At 36.6% G+C, this 12327-nt stretch overlaps 1 pseudogene; it reads right to left on the minus strand.

The window, feature by feature from the left end:
- LOC105294320 overlaps positions 1 to 12327 on the minus strand; it is a 36251-nt pseudogene that overhangs the window by 1865 nt on the left and 22059 nt on the right.

The raw sequence follows: 12327 nt of genomic DNA on the forward strand, positions 1-12327 counted from the left end.
CCTTGAACCCCACTGTGTGCCTGAGAGTTCAACTAAAGTTGAATCCTTTCCCTGAATTCTCCCCAGTGTGTCCTGTGCATCCACTCCCCTGGGAATAATATTTACAGTATAACGTTGTGAGGATTAAGTAAGATAATTCAGGTAATGTCCTTAGCGTAGTCCTTGGTAGAGTGGAAGCATTCAATAAATCAAAGAAATAAATTTCATATATATACACACACACGTAATATTCTACTTGTCACAAGTAGTATTGTTAGAAAGTTGGCTCTCATGGACCTTGGAGACACTTTTCCCACTGTGTGGTGTTTGCACAGGGCCGAGGACAATAGTTTCAGGGGTCCCATGTGGCTTGTCCTTATATGGCCTGTTTCTATTCGGGAATTTGGCCTCCTTGGTTCTCTTGGCTTCCTCTCTTATCAAATAATTTGGAAGGTGACTCCTACCACCTTCCTTTCTGTCAACAAATCACAAGACTTGACTTTGTGAGCCCATCAGGGAAATGTACAGTGTTTGGATCTTAGTGTAGGGGGTCCTTGAATTTTACAGCTAACATCATTCATCTTGGCAGTGAGACAAGTTATTTTTTCCTTCCCTCTCCCTCCCCCCAGCTTTATTGAAATATAATAGACAATTAGTTGCTAGTATTTATGTTGTACAATTCAATGTTTTTTCAATTATAGCTGGCATACAATAATATATTAGATTCAGTTGTACAGCATTCCTTTTCTTAAATTCCTTTAAATGTATATATATTTATTTATTTTTATGGTGACATTGGTTAACGAAATCCAATAAGTTTCAGCTGTACACTTTATTTACTCTGTATGTTCACCTCCCATAGTTAGATTTCTTTCTGTCACCACATATTTGACCCCCTTTACCCCATCTACCTCTTCCCTCCTCCTTCCCCCCTCCTCGCTGGTAACCACTAGTCTATTGTCCATGACCATAAGTCTCTGTAATGCTCATTTGTTGCTTTTAGGTTTATATCCCACATATAAGTGATATCATGTGATTTTCTACTTTTTCAATCTGGCTTATTTCACTTAGCATGATTATCTCAAGGTCCATCCAAGTTATCGCAAATGGCAGTATTTCATCTCTTCTTATGGCTGAATAATATTCCATTGTATATATGTACCACAGCTTCTTAATTCAGTCATCTATTGTAGAACACTTTGGTTGCTTTCATGTCCTGGCCACTGTGAATATTGCTACTATGAACATCAGTGTGCAAATATCTTTTTGGATATGGGTTTTCAAGTCTTTGGGGTAAATATCCAGTAGACGGATTGCTGGATCATAAGGTAGATAAATTCTTAGTTTTCTGAGGCACCTCCATACTGTTTTCTATAGTGGCTGTACCAATTTGGAGTCCCGCCAGCAATGTATGAGGATTCCACATCCTCTCCAACATACAGCATTCCTTTTTTTTTTTTAAAAAAGAACATTTCTGTCAACTGTGGACCGTATCAAGTTGGAGAATATATGTGGGCTGATGATGGGTAGGAAATAATGTTTCATGCTGGCCATGTCCTCTTGTTCTTGAAAACCGTTTATAGTTTTATGAGCTAACACAGACCAGTTCCTTTAGGGGTAATATATTTTTGGTGGAAGACTACAGAGGTAAAATGCCATTTTCATCACCTTACATCAAGGATCACCCTATCAACATGACCTATCACCGTTACGTTAATGTTGATCACCTGGCTGAAGGAATGTTTGTCAGGTTTCTCCGATAAAGTTGCTCTTTCCCTGTTTTCATGGTGCCCTCTGTGGAAAGAAGTCACTATGCACAGCCCACACTTAAGGAGTGGGGAGTACTGTGCTACCTCCTTGAGCATGGAGTAGCTACACAAGTTATTTGGAATTCAGCACAGTGGATTTGTCTCTTTTCCCTATTTGTTTATTTACTTGGTCATTAATTTATGTCATGGGCTCGTGAATATTTATCTCATACTTTGGGTTATAATCCAATACAGGCATACCTCATATTATTGTGCTTCACTTTTTTGCACATCACGGATGTTGCAATTTTTACAAATCGAAGGCAAGACCCTCCACCAGCAAAAAAAAAAAATTATGACTCGCTTTATTGAGGTGGTCTGGAACTGGAATCGCAGTATCTCTCAGGTATGCCCGTACCACTTTATTTTGTTGCTCAAATTGTTCCAGCTTTGGCCGCCGGGAGCTCTTTCAGTTGGCTCTTGTGTCCCTTTGACACATCAACCAAGATTTCTTTTTCTTAGCACTTCTTTACTTTCTGGCACTACAAGGTGCTCTAAGTTCATCTTATATGTTTTCTGACACAGTCTTTGAATCTGCCATTTTTCAAAGGAAGCCTTCCATTTGTTGGAGGATGGTATCAGACATCTGGGCATTAGATGTGCTTATTGCTACTGGAATGTCATTGCTTCTAGATCCTCTCAGCTGAAAGAGTAAGGAAATATGTAAATACTAATAACCTGTATATATACACATATGTATAAAATTTTCTATATGTAACCATCTATACCTATATTACCTATGTATATCTATGTATACTAATATACATATATACATACATATTTTATACATATATACACATATGTATAAAATTTTCTATATGTAACCATCTATACCTATATTAAGCTAAACATGAGTTCATACTAATATCTCCAACTCTAATCTATCATCACTTGGATCATTCTAGCCTCCTCTCTTGTTTATCTGTAAATTCCCACTCCAACAGTGAGAAACCTGGTTACTACCATTTTTCAACCATTACTTAATTGTTCAGTTCCTGTATGCATGTACAGCAACATCAGATGTTAACCCTTATCGCCAAGGAAATGGCTTTATCATTTAGAGTACAATGCAGTTCCTTCTTCCTTTGGTGTGACAGATTCTATTCATTTCCTAAGTTGCTTAGATCAGCACCCTTTCTGCCCACCCCCCTTGATGAAGTTCACACATTTGTAATATGGTTGGGTTGTTTGTCACATTTTGTATTTCATTCTGGGATCCCCTTGCCTCCTAAATAACTTTTTCTAATTTACAGTATCACACAGAATAGTTTTACCATCCCCATAGTCCATTGCACTTCATCTACTCAACCTCATCCCAGAGGGGCAACCACTGATTTGTTTATCAGCTTTGTGGTTTTGTCTTTTCAGAATGTTATAAAATTTGAATCAAAACAGTAGGTAGCTTTTTCAGGCGGGCTTCTTTCATTTAGCAATATGCATTTAAGATCCATCCATGTCATTTAGTGGCTCTACAGCTTGTTTCTTTTTATAACTGGGTAATATTCCATTGTCTGGATATACCACAGTTTGTTTATCCATTCACCTAGTAAAGGACGTGTTAGCCACTTCTAGTTTTTGGCAGTTATGAATAAAGCTGTTATACACATCTCTGCAGATTTTTGTAGGAACATATGTTTCAGCTTATTTGGATAAATATCTAGGAGTACAATTGCTGAGTTATATGATAAGACTATGTATAATTTTGTAAGAAACTGAAAACCTGTCTTTCAAAGTGGCTGTACCATTTTGAATTCCTATCAGCAATGAATGAGTGTTTCCATTGCTCTGCATCCTTGCCAGCATTTGGGGTTGTCAGTTTTTTTGGATGTAGTCATTCTAATAGTTGCATAGTGATATCTCATTGTTGTTTTTGTTTGTAATTCCCTAATGACAAATGATGTGAGTACCTCTTCAAATGCTTATTTGCCATCTGTATATTTTCTTTAGTGAGGTGTCTGTTCAGATCTTTTGCTCCCTTTTTCTGCTTCTTTTGGTTGACTTTTAAGAGTTCTGTTTGTGTGCGTGTTCTTTTTTAAGTTTATTTTTCAGTTACAGTTGACATAAAATATTATATTAGTTTCAGGTGTACAACATAGTGAAGTGATCTTATGAAGCAATTGCCCCGATAAAAGAATTCTTTCATATTTTAGATTTAAGCCCTTTATTAGATATATGTTCTGCACATATTTCTTCTAGTCCATGCCTTGTCTTCTCATTCTATTAACAGCATCTTTCACAGAGCAGTATTAATTTTAATGAAGTTTAATTTATCATTTTTTTTCATTCGTAGACTGTGCTATTGATGTTGTATTTAAAAACTCATCACCAAACTCAAGCTCATGTAGCTTTTCTATGTTTTCTTCAAGAAGTTTTTATAGTTTTTCATATTACATTTAGGATTACCATCCATTCTGAGTTAATTTTTGTGTAAGGTGTATGTCTATGTCTAGGTTCATCTTTTTGCATATGGCTATTCAGTTGGTCTAGCACCATGTGTTGAAAAGCCAACATTTATTTTTTCTTGTTTGCAAAATATTCCTGTTCAGTTTGTGGAACAAGAGTCCTGTGGAAGAAAGCTTTGAGTACTCCGCCGCTGTCACTGAAGTCTTATAACCTCCATGTATTGTTTTTATTCACCCATCTTCCTGCCAACCAGATGTTATCTGCTACTTACTAAAGAGAACTACACTCTGTTTTTTTAGTAGCACAGAAGAGGAACTGCTGTGTGTGTGTGTGTGTGTGTGTGTGTGTGTGTGTGTGTGTGTGCGCGCGTGTGTGTGCTGTGTGTGCAACAAGGATAGGAATTTGGTTGGGGAGCTTCTGCTTTAGCCTTGAAGATAGAAAACTCTTAAGACAGGAGAGAGTCTAATTAGCATACATTTTAGATAGAATTCACCTTTTAGGAAAAATATAGACTCATGCAGTACAGACGCACGCACGCATGAACGCACGCATGCATGAACGCACGCACGCGCCTCCCAAGGCCTGGGGAAGCCAGGTAGTAGCTCTCCATGTCCCATACCTAGGGCTCAAGGAAGTGGGGGAAGAATTTCATGACTCTAATGCATGTTACAACATTAAACATGACAGTATATGAAATTGGCTACATATTTCACCACTCTATTTATTCTAGACTGTCTGAAAATCACTAGTTTTGTTTTTTCGCTTATGATGAATTAAACATAAAGAAGAGTGCCATCTTGTGGGCATCTCTATTACTACCACAACCGCATCAGATCTTGGTGGAAGCCCATCAACCCCACAGAATCTTTCTGCTTGTAGACACATCTCTATGTATCAGCTGAGGGCAACTGATCACCGAACTCTCTTCAGTTCTTTTACCTACAATGAATTATTCTATGGGCTTTTATTGTCATAAATGACTGAAAAGTACTTCCTAATTACATATAAAGTTAGTCATAGCATGGTATTGATATGGACATTTATAATAAAAAATGGCACATGATCAGTTCCTTAATGTACTCTGATTCCATTTTGTATAGAAGTTTGACTGACTAGTCCCACAGTGACTGAGTGCACATGGAATGGGAATTTGGGAAGTTTCTAGGAAGGATGTTTTATATTCAGTGTCATAATGAGTTTGATGTTTTCAATTGCTAGTCTTGTCTTAAAGAATATAGTTATCATTTACTTATCATTGTGAGGAAAAAACCAAGACAGTCCAGTCAGTAGCAAAAAAGTTTTAGTAAGAGTTCAGGGACTACTTGAGCCAGATTGTAGATGAGAGGCCAGGATAGAGAATTGGGTGCCAGAAAACTTGTTTGAGAGATGGAACTAAGGAGGTCATGCTAATTATAGCTAATTATAGCTGTGAGATCCCCTTCGGATCCCAGGTTTGCTGTTTTTTTTTTTTTTTTAAACCATGAGACCTTGGGCAAATCCCTACATCGTATTGTTTTTTTTTTTCTTTAAGTCTGTAAAATGACAAGTTTGAAATGTATAATCTCCAGCGTCCCTTGAAGATCTGAAATGTGATGTATCAAAGAGAAAGCCTCATTTCTTAATCCTTCGTAACGCTGGCTTTCTGGCCAAAGGCAGGATTTATCACAAAGATTCTTATTTTTTGTGAAAGCTCTAGGTAGAGCATTCTGAAGCTGTGGAATGGTTTATATTTTGCATAATTAACAAGTTATCAAAATACTTGAATAAAATTACTTCCATCAATATTTTTATCCTCACTTTGAATTCCTATAGCCCTGTTGGAGGGGGTATCAGAGAAAACACACTCCCACTTACACTCAAGGATTGAGGCAGCTGGGCCCTTGCTTCACTGGGGATATGTGTTCTAGCATCTCAGGCAATGATGGGTGATATGATCCACCCAGCCTGCAGCTGCTACATCAACTTCATGCTGTCACTATCTGACAATGGTGTTAATACTTGGGAAATAAACCATTCCTTCCATGGCATTTTGGGTTGGGTGTCATTTCATGAAGAAGACTTTCTCTGTTCCCAAATCACTAAGGAACAATTGCTTTGCATTTGTGTATAATTTGTGTGTATATATTTGAAGAGTTCTCATACATGTAACAAGAACTCTCATACATTCCTCTTTGCTTGAGTGAATGTAATTTGAGGTGTTTTTGGGGAAGAGTAGAGGATCTAAAATCCAACAAGGTACTGGAAAGTTTAACCTGGAATTACAGCATATCTTTGTCAAAATTATGCTTCTGTGAGTTGTCAAGTGTTACTTTAAAAAAAATGTAGAACAGAAATTGTTTTGATAATGTTTGACCACAAGAGGGCACTGTAACAAAACACCTCACGGCTCAAAAATGTACATCCTTCCCCTCAAACGTTACATGCTGCGATTTCTGGCTGGTCTTATGACATAAAGCTCACTGTCACAAATATTGTTTCAAACTGCATGAAAAGAGATTTTTTAAAAGAATGTTGGTAGCCTGGAAAGTGAATTCTGAATACAAGTTAAACTACTTTGATTAGGTGGAGGTGCTTTATAAATCCTTCATCTATTTCCAAAAAAGGTGCAAAGAGTTCCAAAACCTTTACTTCCTTTAACAGCAGACCAAACAACACAAACTCAAAACATTGTAGGAACATTTCCATTTCCAAATTAGAGCTTTTTTGGATTATCCTTCTAAGATCTGTCTAGATATGTGATTTAAAAAAACAACCAACCCCACTCTCCAGGCTAGATATAGCTCTCAGAGAAAATGTCATTACCTCTTCCAGAATACAGACGTTTGAAAAAGAAAGTGGGGGAAAGGCTGTATGGAAGTCTCTGAAGTAAATTAAAGAGCCCAGACTACATTTCTCTAGTGCACAGATAACACTCGAAGGCATCATTGCCAGCAATGAATACCTTTACATTTAAACAATCTCTACTGATAATAAAATAATTAGAAAAATTTGTGTGCATCTGTGCTATTATTAACATGGCTTTGCTTAAAGGAAATTGAGCTGGTTATTCACGGATATTATGAGAATGTCCCTGCCCCTTCTCAGATGACATGTTTATACTCAGGCAGCACTTCTAAATTTTTAATAGAGACGAAGAGATTCCATTTAATTAGGTAGAGTGACTTGTTTATGTGCAGGTTATACATTTATGAGTTCTAATGAAGAACAGAAAATACCTATTGAGCAGCCTTTGAAGTTTCACTTGTTTAAGGATAATTGTCAACCCAGCTCAATGGAAAAGGCATCTCAGTCCATCGAGGAATTGAGAGTAGAGCATAGGGAGTTAAGTCTACGTACAATAATTGCACAAACTGTGTGTCGATCAGTGTTCAAAGGATTTTTTTCTCTCCCAAATCAAAGCTCTTCCATTGTACATTTGATTGGAATACTGAAACTGGGTTGTAGGAAAAAAATGTTGAGGCAACAAGACATTTTTTATTTCTTAAAAATACCCACGCCATTTATATAAAACTTCTCTTTTCTTTCCTTTTACTTTTTACTTCATATATTCTGAATAGCCTATTTTCTTTGCAAATTAGATCACATAAACGTGTTATTGTCGAAAGCATTTTTCTACATTCATAAATCCTTCCTGAAACTGAAAAGTTAATTTTTCTTAACCTCTGATCTAAGGTAAAAATTCCAAATATTTGCATGCCTTAGATGTACTGCAAAAAGGCCACCTAAATTAATGAGGTTTCTTGAATCGGTGTATAGAAATGAATTACAAAGCTTAAGAAGTCGAAGAGATTTCTTGTGATTTTTAAAGCAATATTAATGATCGTATGGAATGAGAAATCGGGCTTTGTGTTATTACTATAGGATTAGTTTTTAGTTCCTGAAAGCCGATCTATTTATGGGTATGTAGAATGGAATTAAACTCTGAAAAGGTTAATTTTATTAAAAAAAAATGTTCTGTAGAAGGTCTATTTCCTATCACCTTTTATAAGTTTCCCTTTGAATGGTAGTTGCAATCTGCATTTGGAGTGAGTCCAGGAAGCTTGAATAATAATGTAATCCCTGGTGGAGCCTCTCTCAGGGGAGGGAGTAGAGTAAATGAAATGCTAGGTACAGGTTCCTGGCAATGTATTCATCTTGATATTATCACAGCTGATGGATTGTAGCAAGGCGACTCCTATGACTTGCATTTGCCATCTTTAGTGCACGTTATAATTTCCGTGTAGAAAACAAAACCCCGGCATACCAAAGAAATAAAACCTAATTGAAAAATAGTATCTGAAAAATATTCATCGAAAGAAAAAGATTTGTCTTGTTGCAGGGTAAACGGAGAGTAGAGAATAAAAAACTAAAGAAGAAAGGGAAAGAAACCATTGCCTTTTGTTTAGCTTGCTGACCATATTGAAGGCTCTCGAGAAGATTTTAGCACTTGCACATCCATTTTCTCTTTCATCTGTTTGCTTGTCTAATTTATTTTCGTAAGAAAACTCTACTTCTCTTGTGCAGAGCCAACATCATGTAGCCGAAATCTTGGATGGTGTGGGTTTAGGATCAAACAGGACCTAATAAGTTGGAATTTGTTTCCTTACTGATCTTATTGCTTGGATCGCCCTGACAAGCTGCAAAGTGATCAAGAGGAATTAGGGCAGCAGCTCTTCAGAGGAATGTGTCTTGGCTGGGTTCTACCTCTAAACGGGAGAGCAAGAGGTGACAAACAGCAAAAATCCAGGGACTTGAAGCCTGGCACAGGGGAAATGGGTTCAGAGGAATGCCCAACAGCATAAACATTAAACGTGGAAGATGTTAGCTGATTTCTTTTTGTTGATTATTTTTTAGGTTCTTGCAGGTAGGCTGATGTTCTTGATTAGAGTTGCTCAACATGCTTAATTCAGGCCTAATTTAAGAAACCAAAGCTTCCTGACTTTGTGGGAGTCTGGGAGACGCTGGAAAGAAGGGCAGGACACCATCTGTATAAGAGAAAACCAAAGGAGTTTGGTACTTTTTTAAAGAGTTCACTTAGGATTCAAAAAATACTTAGGAGTCATTTAAAGGAAGCTACAGGAAATTGAAGTGAGAAAAAAAGATTTGTGAGCAAATTAAACTCTCTTACCAGTAAATGGAAAGAAACAGGAGAAAAAAGTTCTGGGGACAAGTGCACTGTTACTAAAAATAAGTCATTTCTGCCAAGTCTTTCAAAAACAGAGAATTGAAGTAAACAACCATTCATGGTCTTATTGGATAACTTGAACTAGGGAGCATGAAAATCTGTCTTCTATTATGGTAGATAACACATGTTTAATGTTCTTACAGAACAAGAACTACAGCATTTTCATTTGTTTTCATCAATAAGAAAATTTGTCTATAGATTCTATATCATATTTGACAAACACTGCTGTCAGCTCAGACATTAAGTACCATGTTCTGCTTCTGCCCACCTTTTAATGTTGCAGAAAAGCAAGACGGAAAACCAGAATAGAAGGGAGTATCCACTACAAGTGAAATATTATCAAGGACACTGGCACTGACTGTGCCTAGAGCTGATTTCTGGAGGCTCTTTGGCAAGGTATTTATAGATGCGATCTTTTTGTCTATACCTTTATTCCACTCTTTGTTCCTTTACTGGGTGAATTAACCTGAGGTTCTTGTTAAATCTCTTTCTTTTAGGAAGAGAAAATGATGTACATTGTTATGAGTGGGTACTACCAGGAGAAATGTCAGCTGGAGTAGACTGTCACTTTCAGGGGTGCTTTTTACTGGGGATGTGGCTGTCACCAGCTGCTTGAATGTCGGCTCGTTGGTTGGCCTCACTTCTGAGTTCAGTCCTGTGGGGTAAAGGAAAGAAGATACACAAAATTGTGCTAATGAGAAGGGATTTAGGATGTGCCTTGGTATTTTTGGGCAGAGAGAACTTCTTTTGCTTTTGGAGATGGGAAGGAACTTAAAGTCTCGATACTCCAAGCTTTTAATTTTGCACATGTATAAACTGAGGTCATTTGAAACTCAGTGAATGGTTTAAGACAATACAGTGAATTGGTGGTCGAATAATTTCAACCCTGCAGTGCACCTTTGAGAAAGAAATTGCTGAGAAAATGAAGGCATATTTTAGGGAATTGGAGGGGCCTTGATAAGAGGAGAAAAAGAAACTGTGCTCCTTGTTCCTCAAAATGTAGTTCTTGGCCCAGCATTATTGGCATCACCTGGAGCTGGTAAGAAATGCAGCATCTCAGTCTCCACCCCACAACCCCAGACCTACTGAATTAGAATCTGCAATTCAACAAGATTTCCAGGTGATTTCTATGCCTTGTAGAATTTGAGAAGCACTGATGCCCCAAACCCAAACTGGAGTTACTGGGCAACTCAAAGCTAAAGTGGGCACATTACATTTAAAAATACTAAATGCAAAGAATAAAAATAGTGATACTACACTGTGAGGGTGAAGATGTGGGAAAATGGTGGTATTTAATCGTATAACCTTTTTGGAGGGCAATTTGGTAACAGGTATCAAAGTCTTAAAAATGTGCATACTCTTTGATCCAACAATTCCATTTTCCAGGAAGTTATTCTGCAGAAATAATTGAACTAGTTCAAAAAGATATATGAATAAAAATGTCATCCACATAACACAAAAAAGTAAACAGAAGAAGAAATTATAGAATACCACCAAACGAAGATAACAGACCAATATGACAAATATAGATGCAAAAATCCTAAACAAAATAATAGCAAATCAAATACAACAGTACATTAAAGGATAATACGTCATGATCAAGTGGAGTTTATTCCAGGGGCGCAAGGATTGTTCGACATATGCAAATCAATCAATGTGATATACTACATTAACAAAATCAGGGATAAAAATCATGATCATATCAATAGATGCAGAAAAAGCATTTGACAAGATACAACAATAAAATGGGTATAGAAAGAAAGTACCTCAACGCAATAAAGGCCATATGTGACAAACTCTCTGCTACTATCATACTCAGTGATGAAAAACTGAAAGCTTTTCATCTAAGATCAGTAACCAGGCAAGAACGCCCACTCTCACCACTGTTATTGAACATAGTACTGGAAGTCTTATTAGAGCAATCAGGCAAGAGGAAGAAATAAAAGGTATTCAAATTGGGAATGAAGACATAAAATTGTCACTTTTTGCAGGTGTCAAAAACTCTATAGAAACCCTAAATATAGAAAACCCTAAAGATTCCACCAAAATCAATAAATGAATACAAAGTTGCAGGATACAAAGTCAATGTACAAAAATCCATTGCATTCCTATATACTAACAATGAAATATTAGAAAAAGAAATGAAGAAAATTTCATTTGTAATTGAAACAAAAAAATAAAAAAACTAGGAATAAAACTTAATGAAGATGTAAAGAACCTATATATTAAAAATTACAGGACATTGTTGAAAGAAATTGAAGAAGACACAAAGAAATGGAATGATATTTCGTGTTCATTGATTGGAAGAGTTAACAGTTAAATGGCCATATTACCTAAAGCAATCTACAGATTTAATGCAATCGCCATCAAAATACCAATGGTAATTTTCAAAGAAATAGAACAAGAAAGTCATCAAATTTGTATGGAACCACAGAAGACCCCGAATAGCCAAAGCAATTCTGAAAAAAGAGAACAGAACTAGAGATATCACACTCCTTGACTTCAAATTATACCTCAAATACACAATAATCAAAACAGCATGGTGTTGGCAGAAAAACAGACACACAGGCCAGTAGAACAAAATTGAAAGCCAAGAAATAAACCCACATGTATCTGGGCAACTAATTTTTGATAAAGGGTTGAAAAACATACAGTGGGGAAAAGAAAGCCTCTTCAATACATGATACTGGGAAAATTGGAAAGCTGCATGCAAAAGTATAAAACTAGACTGCTATTTGACACCATACACAAATATTAACTCAAAATGGGTCAAAATATTAAGAATAGAGCTACCATATGACCCGACAATCCCTTTTCTAGGTATCTACTCCCAATATTTAAAAACATTTATTTGTAAAGATATATGCACCCCTCTGTTTATTGCAGCATTATTCACAGTAGACAAGACATGGAAACAACCAAAGTGCCCTTTGATGGATGATTGGATAAAGAAGATGTGGTACATGTACAAAA

This window comes from Pteropus vampyrus, unplaced genomic scaffold (genome assembly GCF_000151845.1).
Source record: "Pteropus vampyrus isolate Shadow unplaced genomic scaffold, Pvam_2.0 Scaffold85, whole genome shotgun sequence".
Taxonomy (NCBI): Eukaryota; Metazoa; Chordata; class Mammalia; order Chiroptera; family Pteropodidae; genus Pteropus; species Pteropus vampyrus.